This window comes from Gopherus flavomarginatus, chromosome 1, assembly GCF_025201925.1.
Source record: "Gopherus flavomarginatus isolate rGopFla2 chromosome 1, rGopFla2.mat.asm, whole genome shotgun sequence".
Lineage (NCBI taxonomy): Eukaryota > Metazoa > Chordata > Testudines > Testudinidae > Gopherus > Gopherus flavomarginatus.
This window is the reverse complement of record NC_066617.1, coordinates 48,786,916-48,806,721: the sequence shown is the minus strand read 5'-3', so window position 1 is coordinate 48,806,721 and position 19,806 is coordinate 48,786,916. Positions and strand designations below refer to the sequence as shown.

Below are 19,806 nucleotides of genomic sequence, written 5' to 3'. Positions count from 1 at the left end.
ATACTGCAGGTCATGCTCACATTTTAGATAAACATTCTAGGAATGTAGGAATTGCCAGGCTGGTTCAGACCATGGTCTATCTCATCCAGTATCCTGTCTCCAACAGTAGCCAGCAGCAGATGCTTATGAGAATGGACTAAGAACCCTGAAGGAGGCTGTTTGCCCTGGGATCATTGCCCCTATCATAAACCTTATCCCAGATTTGGACCTTAGCGTCCAAAATATGGGGGTTAGCATGAAAACCTCCAAGCTTGGTTACCAGCTTGGACCTGGTACTTGCTGCCACCACCCAAAAAATTAGAGTGTTTTGGGGCACTCTGGTCCCCCTGAAAACCCTTCCCTGGGGACCCCAAGACCCAAATCCCTTGAGTCTCACAACAAAGGGAAATAATCCTTTTTCCCTTCCCCCCTCCAGGTGCTCCTGGAGAGATACACAGACACAAGCTCTGTGAATCCAAACAGAGTGACTCCCCCTCTCCGTTCCCAGTCCTGGGAACAAAAAGCACTTTCCTCTTCACCCAGAGGGAATGCAAAATCAGGCTAGCAAATCCAACACACGCAGATCTCCCCCTGATTTCTTCCTCCCACCAATTCCCTGGTGAGTACAGACTCAATTTCCCTGAAGTAAAGAAAAACTCCAACAGGTCTTAAAAGAAAGCTTTATATAAAAAAGAAAGAAAAATACATACAAATGGTCTCTCTGTATTAAGGTGACAAAATACAGGGTCAATTGCTTAAAAGAATATTGAATAAACAGCCTTATTCAAAAAGAATACAAATTAAAGCACTCCAGCACTTATATTCATGCAAATACCAAAGAAAAGAAACCATATAACTTACTATCTGATCTCTTTGTCCTTACACTTAGAAACAGAAGATTAGAAAGCAGAAACTACTTCTGCAAAGCTCAGAGAAAGCAGGCAGACAGAAAACAAAGACTCAGACACAAACTTCCCTCCACCCAGAGTTGAAAAAATCCGGTTTCCTGATTGGTCCTCTGGTCAGGTGCTTCAGGTGAAAGAGACATTAACCCTTAGCTATCTGTTTATGACAGCCCCATTTAGACCCAAGCTTCCAGCTGATGTTTGGGGCCCTGTGTTCCAAGTGTGAGTAGAAATTAGTGATAATCAGGTATTTCTCTGATGCAGTTTTGTTTGTTTATGTGGAATGTTCCAAGTCGTGCTTCTCTGCACACAGAAGCAGTGGCGCTGGAACAGTTCTTATAGTGAGGGAGCTGAAAGCCATTGAACAAACTGTAAACCCTGTATCTGATGGAAACCACTTCAAGCCATGGGGTGCTGCTACACCACCATCACCCTTAGTACCAGTACCTCTTCACAGAAGGAACCAAAAACAGGAGGAGCAGTTTCTTAGCTTTCTCTAGGCTCACACTGTCTCTGAATTTGGCAGTTTCTTAGCTTACAGCCCCAAGTCTCTTCATTCAACAGTCCCAAAAGCTCTCTTGCAAGCTAATAAACTGCTCCCTCAAAGTCTCTTTCTCTGCCTCTCTGTTCTCAGTTTCTGTGTGTTCTGCTCATCCTGGCAGTTATGTTAACTGAAGGGTTAACTTCAAAGAGCAGTGTTGGAAAACTTTGTGACTAGTATAAATCTTTGTTTGGGTTCAGTGGAATCATAGAATATCAAGGGTTGGAAGGGACCTCAGGAGGTCCAACCCTCTGCTCAAAGCAGGACCAATCCCCAACTAAATCATCCCAACCAGGGCTTTGTCAAGCCTGACCTTAAAAACCTCTAAGGAAGAAGATTCCACCACTTCCCTAAGTAACCCATTCCAGTGCTTCACCACCCTCCTAGTGAAAATGTTTTTACTAATATCCAACCTAAACCTCCCCCACTGCAACTTGAGACCATTACTCCTTGTTCTGTCATCTGCCACCACTGAGACTGGAGGGCACTGTCAGGACAGCAAGTCTTCGATTTAATAAAGCATTGACTAAAATGTCCTTATTTTTCTAACCAACACCTTGCTTTCCGAGAATTGCTCCATCTCGATGTAGATTTCACATACAATATTGTTTGACGTGTTGAAGAATCCCCACTCACATGTTTCAGCGTCCTCAGTGCTCCATTATGGCTACAATTCTGCCCCTTACTGCTGCAGGCAGCTCCCTGAGCAGAGCCCCATTGGGTATGTCTGCATAGGAAAGAAAAACCCACAGCTGGCCCGGAACAGCCAACTTGGGCTAATAGGGCTTGGGCTGCAGGGCTGTTTCACTGCTGTGTAGACTTCCAGGCTTGGGCTGGAGCCTGGGCTCTAGGATCCTGTGAGGTGGGAGAGTCCCAGAGCTTAGGCTCCAACTTGAGACCAGCAGTCTACACAGCAATGAAATAGCTCAACAGTCTAATCCCCATGAGCCCGAATCAACTGGCATGGGCCAAACACTTATTTCTTTGCTGTTTGTACATACCCATTGAAGTCAATGGGGCACCAGAGGTGCAGGATTTGCGTGCTTGTGACAAACTGCAGGATCAGGCCTTGAGCTGCTCATTTAAGATCTACTTCCCAGATCTGATGACAGAATTTGTCCTTTAATGTGTTTGTGATAATGATTTTAATTACATGTGTCAGATCATTTACCTCTGGTACAGTCCTTTACTGTGTGTAGCAAGGAAAGAGCAATAAGCTTAGTATTCACAATCTCTCCCCAGGGTACTCAAGGTTAAATATTCTAAGATGTCTACGCTTCAGTTGTTAAATGAAGAGATTTTGAGATTCAAGCATTTAAAACTTATTGGAAATGAAGCCAGAGATTACTGTTTACTTTATCCCATATAGAGCAATGCATCCCAGTCTTATGAAGTGAAACATCATAAAAGCAACTTTGATTACATTAGACACCCGCATGCTCTGAGTGATTTGAAGATATTGTACTTGTTGCAGTGCTTCCAATCCTGGCACTTCTATTTTTATCCTGAGAATTCACTGTCCTCTCTTTCATTGCTGCCTGTATCAGAAGACCTAAAGCCTGTATCCTAACAGGAAAACTGTCACAAATTTCATTTGTGAGCACTGCAGGCTGCAACTTGTCACTATCACATGGGGAAAGACTAATGCAATTGTTTTGGTTAGATTTATAGATTTTTGTTGATCCACCTCAGTGATGTTTCAAGTTTTCTAAGAGTACAATACTGCCTGATAATCAGAGAAAGGTTTTTATTGTCATAGTTTGTGCTTTAAGTATACTCCAATTTTGCCTGTTATTGTTTGGGCTTCAGATACATTCATTTAAAACTACAGAACAATTAAATTATAATGCAGATAGATCCTCAGTCTAACTCTTGAGGTAATGAAAGATAGTGAGGTTTCTGTATTGTTATGATTAAGACTGAATGTTTGTTACAGCCATGACTTTTATGACCAAAAAAGTGACTTTTAAATTGTTGCCTTAGCCAGCTTGCAACTGAGCAACCCTTTCCCACAAATGTTTACAAATCTGATTCTAGATATCTTCAGTGGAGTGCAATATGGGTTTATAAAGATTATAAATATGATTAAATGCTTTTAACCATTTTTACTGAAAAGTAAAATATATTGAATTAATTTTTCTCATACTCTCTATTTTGAACAACTTAATAGAAAGTATGTTTTGTTCTTGCTCTTTTTTAACTAAAGTTATTGGTTTTGCACGTTTCATCATGCAGCCACCCTTTGTTATGAAACACCATCAGCAAATAAATAATTCATTAGCTAATGTAATTATAGCACTTCATTTTCAAAGCACTGTGCAGGCTTTACATGGATAGAAGCAGCAACTGGTTTTGGCTGTGATTCAGCAGTCTATCCCTAATCCACAAAACAGTTAAGTCCATCCTTATTTAGCAAAGCATTTAAGCACGTGCTTTGCATAAGGGTGGACTTAAGCACATGTTTAAATGCTTTTGCTGAACTGGATGTAGAGTGAAAAACTGCATAACAATTTTGATTCTAAATCCCTGGTTTTAGACGCTCAGCTTTCTGAAAATTTTATATATTGACAGGGCCATCATTAGGATTTATAGGGCTGTATGCAGTATTATTAAACTGGTGCCCCTATGCCCAACTTGCTCTTAGCAACACAAACGTAAGCTTACAGTATTGGAAAACTTGCCACGTGCACTTTATTAAAAACAGTTTAATTGTGCTGCCTTCACCCCAACCTCTGCACAGTGCTGCCTTTACTAATCCCTGTACTTCCCTCCCACCTGCACCCTCAAACCCAGCCCTGTGCTGCCAACACGCCCTGCCGTACTGCCCCCACCCAGTACCTTCCACCCCCATATGCTCAGCAACCCCCATGCCCACTGGCCCCTCACCCAGAGATCTCCACCACAGATCTCTCTACCCAGCAATCTCCCACTCACAGACCGCCACACTGCCCAGCACCCCTCTTACAGCCCCCCTCAAACTGCCCAGCACCCCATATTCCTGAGGGAATTCAGCACCAAACAATTAAATTCTGTACACAATACTTTAAAATTCTGCAAATTTTGTCAATAAATAGATGTGGAGGCTCCAGCACTACAGTGGCAAGCTTAGGCCACTGGCTGCATGGAGGTGAGAAATCACCTTGCAGCCTTCCCACTCCCCTCCTAGGATACGGATTTGGCAGTGAGATACGTCTATGTGCATGTCAAAAGGCCACAGGGAAGTGTTTTACATGATGGCTAGGATGTGAGCCATGGCCCAAAATCCATTTGAATGACAAAAAAGAAATAGCTGATACCAATGGCTGAGTCCAGCCCTCATCCAGGCCCTTGCTTGCCTCTGCTCTGGGCCATCAACTCCCAAATGGCCTTTCATTCTCCCTAATCCTGAAAAGTAAAGAGGTGCTTGGGATGTGCAGTTTAATAAGAAAAGGAATTATATTGAGGCACCAATCTTTTTTTCTGTCCTGATTTATACACCTGGTTGCCACACACGGCTCAGTGGGATTGTACTGGGTATAACTCAGCACACAGTTTGAACAATGGTTCGACAGTGGGGCTGGAGCCATAACCAGCCAAGTTTCATTTGAACAGTGGCTCTTGTTTTGGATTATTTAAGGCAGTTTTTAAAGGTCTTTCCCACAGGTGAGGAAGAAGGTGCTGCATTCTTGAAGGGATCCTTAAAATCCCACTCAACTCTGCACTGTTTAGAACGCTCTCTCATTCAAAATGCTACCAGCTTGAGAGAGAGCCCTGGAGATACTTGGATCTACAAGAAAAAAAAATCATGTCCCTTTTTCCTAAATAAAAGTTTTCAGCTACTCCAGCCTTGTCAAGTACGAGTCCATCTTCCTCCCCAGTTAAGAGGTCGCTTCCTCCCTTGCATTCTGCAGTCCTGATTGCTTCTTTTCTGCTCCAGGTACATCCCACTCCTCCCATTGTTTTAATGTCAGTTTCCTTCTGTTGACACTGGAATATTGTGAATGGGCAGGAAGAGCAAACACCACCTTTTTTTATTTTCCTTTAACTTTCCCACCTCCCTAGCCTGGTTGTGTGTCTCTCCTTCTTCCCAACCCAAGTCCACTGCTGATCCCTGCTGGGGAAGGGAGGAGAGGAAAGGTGACAGTCCAAACAGAATCTTCCGAGTCTGGGCTTAAACTTCTGAGAAGAGGGACATGGAGTGAAAATGGGACTAGGAGAGAGATTGCAGGGAGTTGCCGACAGGACAGGGCATGTGGGCAGAAGAGCGGAGAAGTGCAGGTACAGTGTGGGGCTGCTGGGGACAGCTGCTCTCCCCCGGGGCCACCAGCCTGCTCCCCAGGAGGTCCTAGCGCATTTGTTGCTTGATCACTGAGCCAAAGAACCACCCGCGCTCTTTTCCCTTCCCAGCCCAGCTCCCCCCAGCAATACCCAGCCCAGTTCCTTATCCGTTCCCTGAAGTCCTGTGCACACCTCTACCCCCCACCAAGTTTAACTCCCCCACCAGCCACCAGGTATGCCCCTGCTCCATTCCCAGCCTTGCCTGCCCCCCTCCCCCCCGCATGGCACAGCTACCCACAGCAATCCCCAGCCCGGTTCTTCCTCCCCCTCCCACCACTCCTCGAAGTCCTGTGCTCAGCTCTACCCCCAAGCTTGACTCCTCCCCTTCCCAATCTATGGGTATTCCCCCCCGACTATGTTCTCAGGCTTGCTTGGTCCTCCCCTCCCTAGCCGGGCTCCCGCTGCTCACTCGCATGTAAACTATCGTTCCTGGCTCCGTGAGGCCCCGCCCTAGCCAGCGCTTTCAGCCCTATGGCTGAGGAGTGAGTGGGCAGAGGGGAAGGGCCAGGGGATTGGGGAGTAGCCTGCTGGCCCAGCATGGGGGAGGGGCCGGAGAGGAGAGGAGTCTGCACCGCAGCCAGTGAGGGTGGTGCCCAAAATTTATGCGTGTGCTAGGCAGCTGCATATGCCTAAGCAAGGCCTTGCCTATTGGGATGGAACTTTCCAGGCAAGGTCCTAGCTTGAGAAAAACCGGTATGTGTGTGTGTGTGTGTGTACAGTGAATTTCCACGATTATATATATAAAACAATAAAAATGCTTGACTTTAAAAAAAATCCTTTATAGCTAAAATGGTTCAGGGTTGAAAGTTATAATAAAGAAAGAGCCTTCACTTAGGTGTCTTTGCTTACCTTGCAGATAATTGCTATTTGTAACAAAGTGGATTGCCCTATGAACTGGAGAGCCATGGACTAAGATAAGCCAACCTGACTGCAGGAGTGGGTGGATCAGATTCTGTTACCTGCAATGTATAGGTCAGACTAGATGATCACTATGGTGTCTTCTGGCCTTAAAGTCTAATGAGCCCCACCTCAGGAAAATCAGGCAAATTCCCCATAAAGCAGAAAGTGGTTAAGTAATAAGAAAGACTGGTAATAACGCCTTATGTAGTAATAAAGCCTAGCTGGGGAAAGAGCTGGAGAAAGAGCCATCCAGAAAGCTCAGAGAGTAAGGAAAAGCTCTCCAGGCAGGGTGGCCTGGGAGATACCCTGGTTAAGCAGGGAACAGACAGCGAGACCCAGAGGAGAACTTAAAAGGCTGGGTAAGAAGTGGCCCAGAGAAAACTGCAGTGCAGGTTAGGAGCAGACCTAGCTATTCAGTACAGGGCCCAGGGCCAGATACCAGAATAAAGGGTGGGCTGGCTTCCCCTACCAGCCCCAAGGAAGGGAGTATAGAAACTCACCAGAAGGGCTATTGAGCCCAGCAAGGGGGCTACAGGATAAACTGACGAAGAACCCCAGAGAGAGGAGCGAATTTTTGTTTGTGTAAAAGACATTTGTTGGAACTTTCAGTTTGGACAACTGGGACCCCAGAAGAGGTGGACTTAGGATGCTGACCGATCGAGTGACTGTTGGGAGGGTCTTCTAGCCCAGTGAAAGAGCTGCTATACCATGCCTGGGCACCAGGAGGCACCTTGTGGTAAGATGATTCATTTATAAAATTAATTTGAATGATTAATGAGTCTTTGAAAAAATCTTGTGTTGAGCATGAGCATGCACATTAGGGTGAGATCCTGACTCCACTGAGAGTTTCTCCACTGATTTCCATGGAGACAGGATTTCACCTTAGGATTTGTGTGTTTGTTTGGCTTTGTTTTGTTTTTTGAGGTTGCCTTTTTTCTTTTGTTCCTTTTGCAAAGGGTGCAGCTAAGCAATGATTCATTAAACATGTGCACATGGCTAAATACATTGCATAACAAAAAGGGTAATGGAATATAGTGCTGTTAGTCAATAGGTATGTTGATTAACTGCCTGAAGATGTTGTGAAGGCCAAGAATATAACAGGGTTCCAAAAAGAACTCGATAAATTAAAGGAGGATAAGCCCATCAATGGCTATTAGTAAAGATGGGCAGGGCTGGTGTCCCTACTCTCTATTTGCCAGAGGCTGGGAGTGAGTGGCAGGAGATGGATCACTTGGTGATTGCCTGTTCCGTTCATTCCCTCTGGGTCACCAGGCACTGGCCATTGTTAGAAGACAGGATACTGGGCTAGGTGGACCTTTGGTCTGACCCAGTGTGGCCGTTGTTCTGTAGGTACATTCTAGGACTGGCAGAAGAACTGCTGCAGCTTCTGTAAATTGGGCAGGTCCTGAGGCAAGGGCAGATGCTTCTGTTCCAGCAGATCATGTGAGGAATGAGCTTTTGCTTCAGCCTCTCTGGATCTTGTAAAGTAAAAGGGCTCTTGAGAAGTTATAACTTTTGAAAGGATTGAGGAAGAAGTTTTAAGGCTTTGTAAATTGCTTAAGAGGGAGCTCTGCAAAAATGTACCTTTATGAACTCTAGAGAGATGAAGAGGTGCTCATCCTGCTACACAGACTTTAAGGTTCACAGGATAAAGTCCTCCTGACCTGAGTACCAACTAAGACCTATTGGATAGGGCATTCTTATAGTACCTGTCTACATTCTTTTAGATTATAGAAATTAAGTGTGCTATTGGGTTTTGTAACTGGGTGCAACTCACCCCCACAGCACCTCCTGCTGGTTGTCCTGGGAATTAGCTCAACTTCCAGCTCAGAGCACCCTTTGCAGGCCAGTGATCTGCCTTTCAGCTACTGGCCCTGTGTCCCTCCCTGGACCCCAGTGCCCCTTTTACATAGGGTTCTGCCTCCTGGCAGCAACCCCTTTTCCTTAGGTGTTTCCCCTCCCTGGGAACCCCCCACCCTCTATCCCCACTTCACCTCAGTGTAGGCTACTGCCAGTCATTGTCTAGCCCCACACCCTGGGGCAGACTGCAGTATCAGCCACTCATCATCAGCAAAGGGGTTTGGACCTGCTGCCTTGGCCTACCCCTGGGTTGCACCCTACAACCTCAATACCTCCTGGCCTAACTCTAGGCCACAGCCTGGGACTTTCCAGGCAGGAGCTCCCCAACTCTACTGCCTTTCCCCAGCCCTACTTTACTCTAGGTACCTTATCTCAGCTTCCAGCAGCCAGACCCTTCTCTCTCTCTCTGAACACAGAGAGAGACTGTCTGGGCTCCTGGCTTCTCTGCCCTTATATAAGGGCCTGTTGCTCAGTTTGGGGTGTGGCCCCAGCTGCTGCCACTTCCCCAATCAGCCCAGCCTAAAAGGCTGCTTTCTCCAGCCCCCAGCCCTTATCCAGGGGCTGTTTTAACCCCTTCTGGGCCGGAGCAGAGATCCACTCTGCTACAGGTTTGTTTGTAAGCCAATAGGATTTTGAACTTCTGAAGAGTGCCTTGTCATATTATTTGTTCTGTAAACAATCTTTTGAAACTAAGATATTAAATATATTAATAATATGTGCAAAAATGTATTAATAAAACACTAAGGATGCATGATCAATGCTCAAAGCCAGGAAAGGCCAAAATTAAGGTTGAACATAAAAACTTACCTCTGACACCTTGCATCATAAAACAGACATTGATCACATGCATATTTTGAACGGAATTCATTTAAATAGATAACCAGTATCTAATACAAAACATAAATAGACCAAGTTCCTATACTGAAGTCAAACAAAATTCCCTATTGTCTGTCAAGAATGCTTTAATTAGCACCAATCTTACTTGGATTGCCAAGTATGTGTTTGTGGTTCCTATCCCATCAGCTGATATCAAATTGACACAGAAGCTACTGTGTGCAATCAACTAGCTGAAAAGACACTAGGCCCTTAATCCTATTAGCCTGATTCTGACAATTTTGTGAGATATTAATGATTTAATATATTTCTGTTAAAATTATTTTCATTTTGCCTCTTTGTGTCTGGGTGAGAGAGTGAAAGAGCTAGGTGCAGGAACAGAAATAAAAGGATTACATGATGTTATACCACATGACAATGTCTTCATACTAACCCCGATCTCGGGCTAAAACTCCATCTACAAGTTAATTAACATTTTTTTATATTTTAAGTTGCATTCTTTATCTATCTCAGATTTTATATATTCCCATTGCTGTAGCATCTGAGTATCTTCCAATAATTTAATAATAGAATTAACAGTAAGTATATCATTTTCTTCCTTTCCAATCTTTAGGAGACATATCTTGATAAACAGGTCAGTTTATTATATTCTAATTATGTTTGTGTGAGTGGGTGTGTTGTGTGTATGAAAAGCTTATTGAGGGAAACATGAGTCAACAGTTTAAATAAAGTTTTTGTTTAAACATAGTGTCTCATCTGGTGCACATCTGCACTATCCATAAGCAATACTGCAGGTGTCCACAGTAGCTTGGCATTACTTTGTTTTTCTGCAGTAGAGCCAGTAATCCCTGATTTGTTGCCTTGTTTATTTCACTGTGCTTACCTGCTGTTGCTAGCCATTTGTGTTTTAAAGTATTTTAACCAAAATGTTGCTCTTTAATTCTATTTTAATATACAAGATAATGTATTCTTCTGTTATTTATTTTTAAGGTTATCATTCATTAGGGAAAAAAGTCATAGCTTACTTGAAGTCACTTTAACTAATACATGTGCACTCACTACATTTTAAAGCTAAAAGTGCCATCCTTTCATCCACCATTCATGTTCTAGTCCATGAGAAGAAGAGATAACTGAGCCAACACAGTGAACTTAAACCTCTTTCAAATTTTATTGATGGGTGGTATGATGCTGTATGAAAGAAAGATGATCATGTTTACACTAGTGTATCACCACCATTGCACAATTATGATACATCCTGTACAAAGTATGTTGTGTAAGGCATCACTGGAAAAGTTATGGTCTGCTGAGTATGATTATCCTGTCTATATTCATGGATAGCGGGTGAACCCCGGGCTGGGGGAGGCTAGCCCCTGTCCCAGCCCTTCCCTTCTGCTAGGGTTGCCAACCTTCTACTCACATAAAACAGAACACCCTTGCCCCACCCCTCCTCTGAAACCCCATGCCCATGTCCCTTCTTCTCCAAGGCCCTGCCTCTGCTCAATCACTCGCTCATTTTCACTGGGCTGGCTCAGAGGGCTGGGATGCGGAAGGGGGTGAGGGCTCCCACTGGGTGGGTGGGTGGGCTCTAGGGTTGGGCCAGAAGTGATGAGTTCAGAGTGCAGAAGGGGGCTTCAGGCTGAGGCAGTGGGTTGGGATGTGAGAGGGGGTGAGGACTCCGGTTGGGGGTGCAGGCTCTGAGGTGGGGTCAGGGATGAGGGGTTTAGGGTGAAGGCGGGGGGTCCCAGCTGGGGGGTGGAGCTGAGGGGTTCGGAGTATGGGAAGGGGCTGGATGGGGGTGCAGACTCTGGGGTGGGGCTGGGGATGAGGAGTTTGGGATGTAGGAGGGTGCTCTGGGCTGGGACCGAGAGGTTCCGAGGGTGGGAGGGGGAAGTGAGCTGGAGCAGGGGGTTGAGGTGTGCGTGGGGGGGTCAGGGGTACAGGCTCTGGGCAGTGCTTACCTCAAGCAGCTCCTAGAAGCAGTGGCAAGTCCCGCCTCTGGTTGCTACATGGAGCCGTCTGCAGGCACCGCTCCTGCAGCTCCCATTCACCATGGTTCCTGGCCAATGGAAGTTGTGGGGGCAGTGCTTGGAGCAGGGTCAGAATGTGGAGCCCCCTGGCTGCTCCTACATGTAGGAGCCAGAAAGGGGCCATGCTGGCTGCTTCCCAGGAGGTGCTGCCAACTGGACAGTCAATGGCCGCTGCTGGGGTCCGTTTTCAACCGGGTGTTCTGATCGAAAACAGGACACCTGGTCACCCTACCTTCTGCCCAAGGCCCCACCCCTCCCGCTGAAACCCAGAGGCCTCCCCCATGTGGCCCCCAGCCCCAGGCACATGTGCTGTGGGTATAAACTGCAGACTGTGACATCACTCTCCCAGAACACCAGGTGGGCAGCGCGGCCCCGTGCCCTCAGCCCCGGAGTGCTGGGTGGGTGGGCAGGTGGTGCAGCCTGTGGCCCTCCCCAGCCCTGAAGCGCAGGCCGGCCCCCATTAGCCGCCCTCCAAGCCTGGGGCCACTGCCACGGGGGAAGAGCCCTCCACAGCACAGCAGTGGGAAGCAGGTAGGGGCCAGGGAGTGGAGTATGGGCGGGGCCACGTAAGGCCTATAATGTTTCTGGGTAACACGCCCAAGACAGATTTACATCAAGGCTAGCCATCCTGCTTGATATTAATATTAAGGTCAATTAGCTCTTCCAGGGACCCCTCCTGAGATCTCTTCAGCACGCAAGCAATGAATGCCTCATGACTCAGCAAGGCACATGTGACCCAGGCCTCCATGTTTGTTCCAGTAACTTTACATGCACATGTGCTGTGGGTATAAATTGCAGACTATGACATCGCTTTGTCTTCACTTCTGCGCCATTTCCCTGGACTCTGATTTTCTAACAAGAAAGAAGTATTGAACAAAGGACTGATGGTCCCTAGTCTTTTGCGTGATCCAGAGAGACTACTTGCAGGCTAGCAGAATTACCATCACTGCTATTATCCTGAACTACAGACTCTGAAATCAGTTATAATGCACATGATTCCTTTAACCATTTAATAACTCTCTTCTTTTATTTTTTTAAAATAAATCTTTAGTTAGTTTACTAAAGATTGGCTGCAGCATGATATTTGGTGTCATCCTGAAAGTACATGGTGACCTGGGCAAGAGTGTCTGATCCTTTGGAATTGGAAGAACCTAATGTGTGGTGAACTTTGGTTTTAATAACCTTTCATTACTAAATCCAGTTATTTTGATGGTAACCAGGGGCTGGAGTGCCTAGAGGTTGTTGTGTGGCTCTCTGTGAAACAGTGTAGTCATACAAGAGCTCACTTTTGTTACTGGCTTGGTGAAATCTTATAACAGAATATGCCATCAGTTTTGGGATATGTCAGCCCTGTTTCCTACAGTCTGTCCTGAATTTAGCATTCTCAGCTGTGTCCCATACCAGACAGCATGACATGTGGACTTATATCCTCAGAACTGAACCAACCCGTCCTCAACTTTAGCTCTCAATTGAATTCAAAAGTGGAAGGAGACTTGTTTCTATTTACGGAGTCATCAAAGTCTTGGCCTATTCTCGCAAGAATTTGTCTTGACATGCTGAAAATCACATGGGAATACCTGATCTTGTAAGATTTTTGGCTACCTTGGGTTAAAATTTTACAAGATTTTATGAGTTTTTAGTACAGTTGGATCTACCATAGGTTTTCTACAGAATCTGAATATAAACTTGAACTCTAGACCTGATTTGACTTTGCACCTGAATCTGAACTTCGCCTCATTAGTTCATCTCTAGCTGGAAGGAATACTTCTATTCACATAACATTAGACACATTTTTTTCTTTCAGTTGCCTGCATATGAAGCCAGTGGAAACCGTAAGTACACATCCAAAGGCAGAATGTAACCCATTGTAGGCACATCGGGTAATATAAATCCTCAGAAACACTCTGAGAGCAAAACATATTCCCTGGGGTAGACCTAAACCATGTGGCACATAGCATGTTATGTCACATGTATGAAGAGATTCTGAAAGAACAGGAACAGACAGACATAAGTATATCAGGTTAATATGGCACATATATTTGTGTAAGTGAATGAATAATAAAAACAACTTTGTAATTAACATCTTTTTCATATCTAACATGCACAGTCAGTACAAAATGAATCATAGCTTATTCTCCATGTAATGATACAATTTAATGGTCAGATTGTACAGCCTGCAAGTCCCTTAAGAGCAGCATGAGGAATCAGCTGATGTGCTACAGCACATCTACTAGTTATGATCTATGGATGGCAGCCAAGAATGAACAGTGGAGAAAATGGCCAGAGGTGCTCAATACAGTAGTGTAGTAAAGGTTGCCTTCTTTGTAGGAAGATATAGCTCCCAAACTAATTGAAAAGGTTTAAGAGTCTAAGATGGGTCTTAGCAGTAGATTTTTTTTTCTGCACGTGAGACTACACAGATCTGTTTTAAAGAGAGCTGTTTTCTCTGAGGTGTGTGTATTATTTTGTTTTTTTAGTTGAAGCAGTTCCAACCTCTTTCTATCCTCTTCATTATATATATCTGCATTTATACCTTGATCAGTGTTTGGAGTTAAATCTTGATACAATAACAGAAACATAAAAGAATCTTTACAAATAATTTCCCACATATTTTGTCTTCAGTGCAGAGTTACCTTTGATATGGTGACTCTATACTAATTTTCATATTCACTATCTGAGAAATTTCTCACCTGTGTGTTTATTATTATTGCATAACATATACCAACCATAAATGTCTCTTTCCAGATGGAAGTGGATGATAGTAACGTTCCTTGTGCTTTTCTGCGTGCTTTTGTCCTTGTGCTGTATAGAATCTCTTTAGTGGGATGCAGCTTCTCATTATTGTCTCCTGCTGCCTGAAGTATTATTTCTAGAAATTAGAAAAATAGGGGCTGCAAAAATATGAACTGTTTCCTCAGAGAGGCCCTGGGTGACCTGGAAGATTCAATGTCATCTGAGGATTTATAATGTCTTTGAGAACAAGAATCAATAACTTTAACTTCAGACTAGTAATAGGCTCTTTGCTTTGATAAAGTAGATTCCACTTTTAGTGGATTTTAACAGAATCACATTACACAGGCTATTTACTATTAGAAATAATGAAGACTTACTAAGCATTCCAGTCAGAACAAATGACGGTCTCTACATTCTGCTCAGGGCTCATTCTAAAAATTGTATGAATGCACCATGCAATTTATTTCCATTGTTCACAGCAGCAAAAATCTGACTAGTCCATTCTGTTAATGTATGTTTGGTCACACTAAATGCAGTAGGCCAAGTTCTGCTGTCAGTTGCACTGTTAACTTTAGTGGGTATAACGAAGGACAGTGTCTGACTGAGTACATTTGCCTGCTCCTGAGGCTCACTTCCATGGTTGTAAAGGGCAATATAGAGTGCAGAGCTCCCCTCAAGTCCCCACTTCAGGCCTTTATACTGTCTCTGTTTTCCACCTGGCGCTTGGAGCAAACAAATAAAGGAAAAGTCCTCTTCCCTCTTTCTTCCCTTATGGGAGAGAGGAGTTCATAGGAAAGTAAAGAGAAGTAAGGGCGAGCTGGAACTGAGGCAGTCTTCCTGGATCAGCCCTTTGGGCTTAGCCTAGATGAGGTCTACCTCCAGAACCGTGGTGCGCAAACTTTTCCAGTTGTACTCTGCTTCCTCCACACTGGAGCTTGGGCTGACGACAGAGCTGGGGGTGGAACGGGGGATGGGGGAGGAGCTGAAGCTAGATGCACGGGACTGGGGCAGAGGAAATGAGAGCAGAGCTGGGCTGGGGATGGAACAGAGTGCAAAGTGGAGCTGGGGTTGGAGGAGAATCTGGCTTGGAGGCAGAACAGGAACAGTCTCACTACAGCGTTGGAGGCAGAGCTGGTCTGAAAGTGGAGCAGGGCTGGAAGTGTTGTGCTCTCCCCCTGCTTGGCAGTGCCAGCTTTACAATGGTGCCAGTGGCTCCCTGGATCCGGGCCCATGCCCAGAAGGGGCCCTAGCCTGCTCCACTTGCACTGCACTCTGAGACCCCACTGGCTCCCCACTACCATCACTTGCTCCTCTCCGCCCCCTGGCCCCACCTGCCGGGACCTCTGTCCCCTGGCCTGACCACAGTGCACCTCCGGCTCCGGGCAGTGTCTTCTTACCACACCTGTGGGGCCCCACCTGTCTCCCTGGAGCTGAGCCACTTAGGACTAGTGCAGAAGCCTGGCCGGTCTCAGACAACCAGACAGTCAACGGCCTGGTCAGCAATGCTGACTGGAGCTGCTAGGATCTCTTTTCGACCTGGTGTTCCTGTTGAAAATCGGACACCTGGTCATCCTCCTAGGGAGCGGGGAGTCTGTGTGGGGTGCTGGGAAGTAGTGTTGGGCGGTGGGGAGGGGGCACTGGGCACGGGTGGTTTTGTGCAGGGTGTTGTGCATTTTTGGGGTGGGTTTGGAGGGAGTGCTGGGAATACTGGCCATATGGAGTCAGGGGGATGTTAGGTGCAGGGGCTGTATGGCATAGAATGCCCACCCCTGAGGGGAAGGGGCATGCTGGCAGCACAGGGCCGGGTGGGCCATTGTGCCCTTGCACTGGGCTTGGTGGAGCAGGGCCGCTCCTGCCATACCATGCCCCATTGCCCTTGGCTGGCCTCTCGCTCTGGGGACTGATCTCCCCGTGCCATGGTCCATTGCCTCCATGGGAGCCCGCAAATATGTTTGGCATCAGGCCCACAAAAGGTTAATCCAGCCCTGCCTGCCCCACATGGAGCTTGACCTGGATAGTGGAGCTGAACAGGATTGGTGGAGGAACAAGGCTGGGGTTGTAGCTTTTCTGGCCATCAGTTCCCTCAGCAGCTGTTGCTGTTGTGTGTTCTGAATTTGCTGCTGGGTAGTCTGCTGCTGCAGCAATTGCTCTTGGAACTGCTGTTGCTGAGTGGCTTGCTGCTGCTGCATCTCTGCTAATCACTTATACCAGTGCTCTGATTCTGTCTTACGCAGAACAGCTGAGCTTTATTCCCTCTAAGGCTTTTATTTTTAAACCCTTGTATCAGGTATGGTCATGCCTATTTCCCACCATTTATAGGGTGCAGAGGTCCCCTCAAGTCCCTGCTTCAAGTCTGTATAGTGTCTTTTTACCCCAGTGGACATCCAAGGGGGTTCTTGGAGCAAAGAACCATAATAAAAGTCCTCTTCCCTCCCTTATGGGAGAGGAGAAATTAGAGAAGTAAGGATGACCTACAACTCAGGCAGTCTTCTTGGATCAGCCTTTTGGGTTTAGCCTAAATGGAGTTGTCATAGTATAATTCCCAATTCTGGACCTTAGCATCCAAAATATGGGTACTAGCATGAGTTTCCCTAAGCTTAATTACCAGCTTAGGTATGATATGCTGCCACCAATCAGGAATTTTCCAGGGCCTGATACCCTCTGGTTCCCCCAAAACCTTCCCTGGGGACCCCAAACCCAGATTCCCTGAGTCTCACCACAAAGGGGAATAAACGATTCCCTTCCCCCTCTTTTCTTCCTCCCTGCTCCTTCCCGCCCTGGGAACACTAGGAGATCGCCTGATTCAACTTCTTGAATCACCACACGGAGAGGACTGTTACCTTCCCCCTCACCCAGAGGCAATACAAGCTGCGTGAATATAACACAAAGAGAAAATTTATCCTTCCCTTCTCCCCACCAATTCCCTTGATCTTAACTAGGAGAAAAAAATCAAACAGGTCTTAAAAAGCAAAACTTTTAATAAAAAAAGAAAGAAAAAAGTAAAAAGGTTTATCTCTGCACTTTAGATGGTAAAAAGTTACAGGGTCTTTCAACTTATAAACAATAGAAAGAAACTTTCTCCAGCAGAAACACAATTTAAGCTACTTCCAGCAAGTACACACATGCAAATGAAACAAAAAACAAATTAAAAGACTATGACCGCCTTTTCTTACTTACAATTCTGAATAGATAAGAGACTGTAGCAGGGAGATTGGCAGAAACCTGGTCCCATCCAGGACCCAGAGAGAACGAGAACGAGAACAAACCCAAACCCAAACTCCACAACAAAGGCTTCCCTCCATGAGATTTGAAAGTATCTTGTCTCCTGATTGGTCCTCTGGTCAGGTGTTTGCAGGTCACTGTTTTGTTACCCCTTTATAGGTGAAAGAGACATTAACCCTTAGCTATCTGTTTATGACAGGAGTCTACCCCCATCCCTTCCTCATGGGGTGTGCTGGGTCATGCAGCTTCAGAAATAATGAAGTTTGTTACTGTCTCCCTGTTCACAGGCCTGTATCAGCTGTCTGAGGTGGGGCAGTCTTCTTCCTGTTAACTGCTCCTGCCTGTGGCAGGTTTTCCCTTTTATGCAGTCTCCCCCTCCCCACCCACACAACAAGCCTTGCAGGTAGAGACTCATTGGGGTTGAACAGGCCCAGAAGAGCTCGTTAGACTTCTCTCTGGCAGTGAGGGAATGCCCCTTCAGAGGCACATAGGTCCCAAAGAGTGACATATGCTGTACGCAAGGTGCACTGATCCTGAGCAGGCTGACCTGGGGACAGTTTGCCCATTGTGAGTTTGATCCTGCCTCCCCCCTTGAAAACAATAGGCATAGGTGGGAGGGAGGTGGAAAGGACCTGCACCCTGTCTCCAGGACCAGGATGTAAACTCATGCCACTCAGAGTGTGTATGTTATGTTAAAAAAGTCCCAGCATCCTCCAAACAGATCTCCATGGATTGTGATCACTTCCCTTTCGATTCAAAGCTATAGGAGGTAACTAAAGCCCTCCTACTGCAGAAGGGGGAGAGGGTGACTGGCATTGAGATTCCAACAGATGAAACAGAAACAAGAAGTACATCTTTATTGGGCATGGAGTGGCTATGGGGGGAGAGGGGAGCTCATTCTATTGTGTCTAGGTGTAACGTGGAGTCCTGAAGCAGTATATCAGCCTTCCTGTGTTAGAAATGAGCCTAAAGGGAGAGCTTATGCTTACAAATGTGGCATCTGCATCATTAAAGATGTGCTGGGTCATCTCATTTGGTTCAAATCCTAATTCCTCAAACAATTTTTACTCAGGCAAACTCCCACCTTATATGAGTTCTGCCCAAGTAAGAACAGAGTAAATGTTGAGTAAGAACCTCAGGATTTGGCCCTCTTTGAGTTTGGCATAGAAATTAGCTATGCATTATAGTGGGATTGATGTGACTGGAAGTACACTATGTACAATTTCATAGAACAGAACATTTACTGAAATCCAAATAATGTTCTTTTTTATCATTCTTTCAATGCAGAGTGAAACAATGTTATGAAATGAAGCTATTTCATTGCTTAATAGCACTTTTCAAAGTTAAATAACTAGGTCACCCATTCACTATAAAACGTGCTTGCAAAATCTAGTTGCAAAAACATAGGTGTTTTTCCAAATCTAGTCTTTTTATTTTTTAGCTAGAGCATGTGTGAAGAACGTGGGAAGTAGCTGTATTATATTTTATGAATGTTATATATATATCTGTGGGGTTGGTGGTTATTGTATTGCTGGTTAAAAGATGACAGTTAAATCATACAGTAATCCAAATCGATGATAGCGGACAGAATTCAATTGCCTGTGCTCAGTTGGAAAATATCAGGTATCTGCTGCAGGAAGATTACCTCTGCCCCTCTTTAGACATACATAACCCAGTTTGACCAGGTTCAGGAGTCCTAATGGAAACCACAGGAGATCAACATGCATGAACTCTGATTCAAAAGAACTTTGAAATGGATAAAAGCCTGTGACCTGAGATGCATGTGAAGACATCCCTTCTTCCCCACACCCGCCAAATTGTGGGTCAGACTGTCAGAGAGGCAGTAGTTGCTGGGGCAGCCTGTCTCACTCAGCCCCAGTGCTTTTGGGGTGTCTTGGTTAAGCACAAGCTTCTTAAAGTTAGCTTTCCCTAGCCAGGTAAGGAAATGAAAACTTAGGCTTTTGTTATTTTTAACCCTTTTCTTTCTGTTTTGATGTTCCTCTGGATAAATAAATCATACAGTGTTGTGAAGAGGCTATTCTGTCACTGCTTTTACCAGCTGGTCACAGCTCTCACAGAGGACTCGATAGAAGGTGGCAGACCCATCTGGACCTGCAGTAATACAGTTGGGAAATGGGGTGCTCTAATCTGATGATCAAGCAAAAGGTGGGGTGAATCATAGGGCTGCACTCAGAAGTGTGGGTACTGTATATGGCACTTGAAAGAAATGCCATGGAGAGACAGATCATCAGTGTAGCTCACCTTAGAACTGTAACAGGATGAAAAAACAAAAAAGTAAAACAAGGCTGAAATAACCCATCTGTTTTCACACATTACAACATCAGAAACATAATTGTTTTAAAAAAATACAAAGTGCCTGTGACAGGCTCGGTCACAGAGACCCCCTTTATATTGTTGCCTGATGTGCTGAAACTACCTCTGAGCCTGTTTTCTCTGATGGCTTGAGAGTTCAGAACCCTGTCTTGTT

The 19,806-nt window shown here is 45.4% G+C and overlaps 1 long non-coding RNA gene across 1 annotated transcript in view; it reads right to left on the bottom strand.

Annotated features, from left to right (window-relative positions):
• Positions 1 to 333: 333 nt before the first annotated feature.
• Positions 334 to 19,806, bottom strand: part of LOC127042920 (uncharacterized) — a 325,760-nt gene continuing 306,287 nt past the window's right edge. Inside the window, exon 2 of the long non-coding RNA XR_007772107.1 lies at positions 334 to 505. This is a non-coding gene — a long non-coding RNA (uncharacterized LOC127042920). The remainder of the gene's footprint in view (positions 506 to 19,806) is intronic.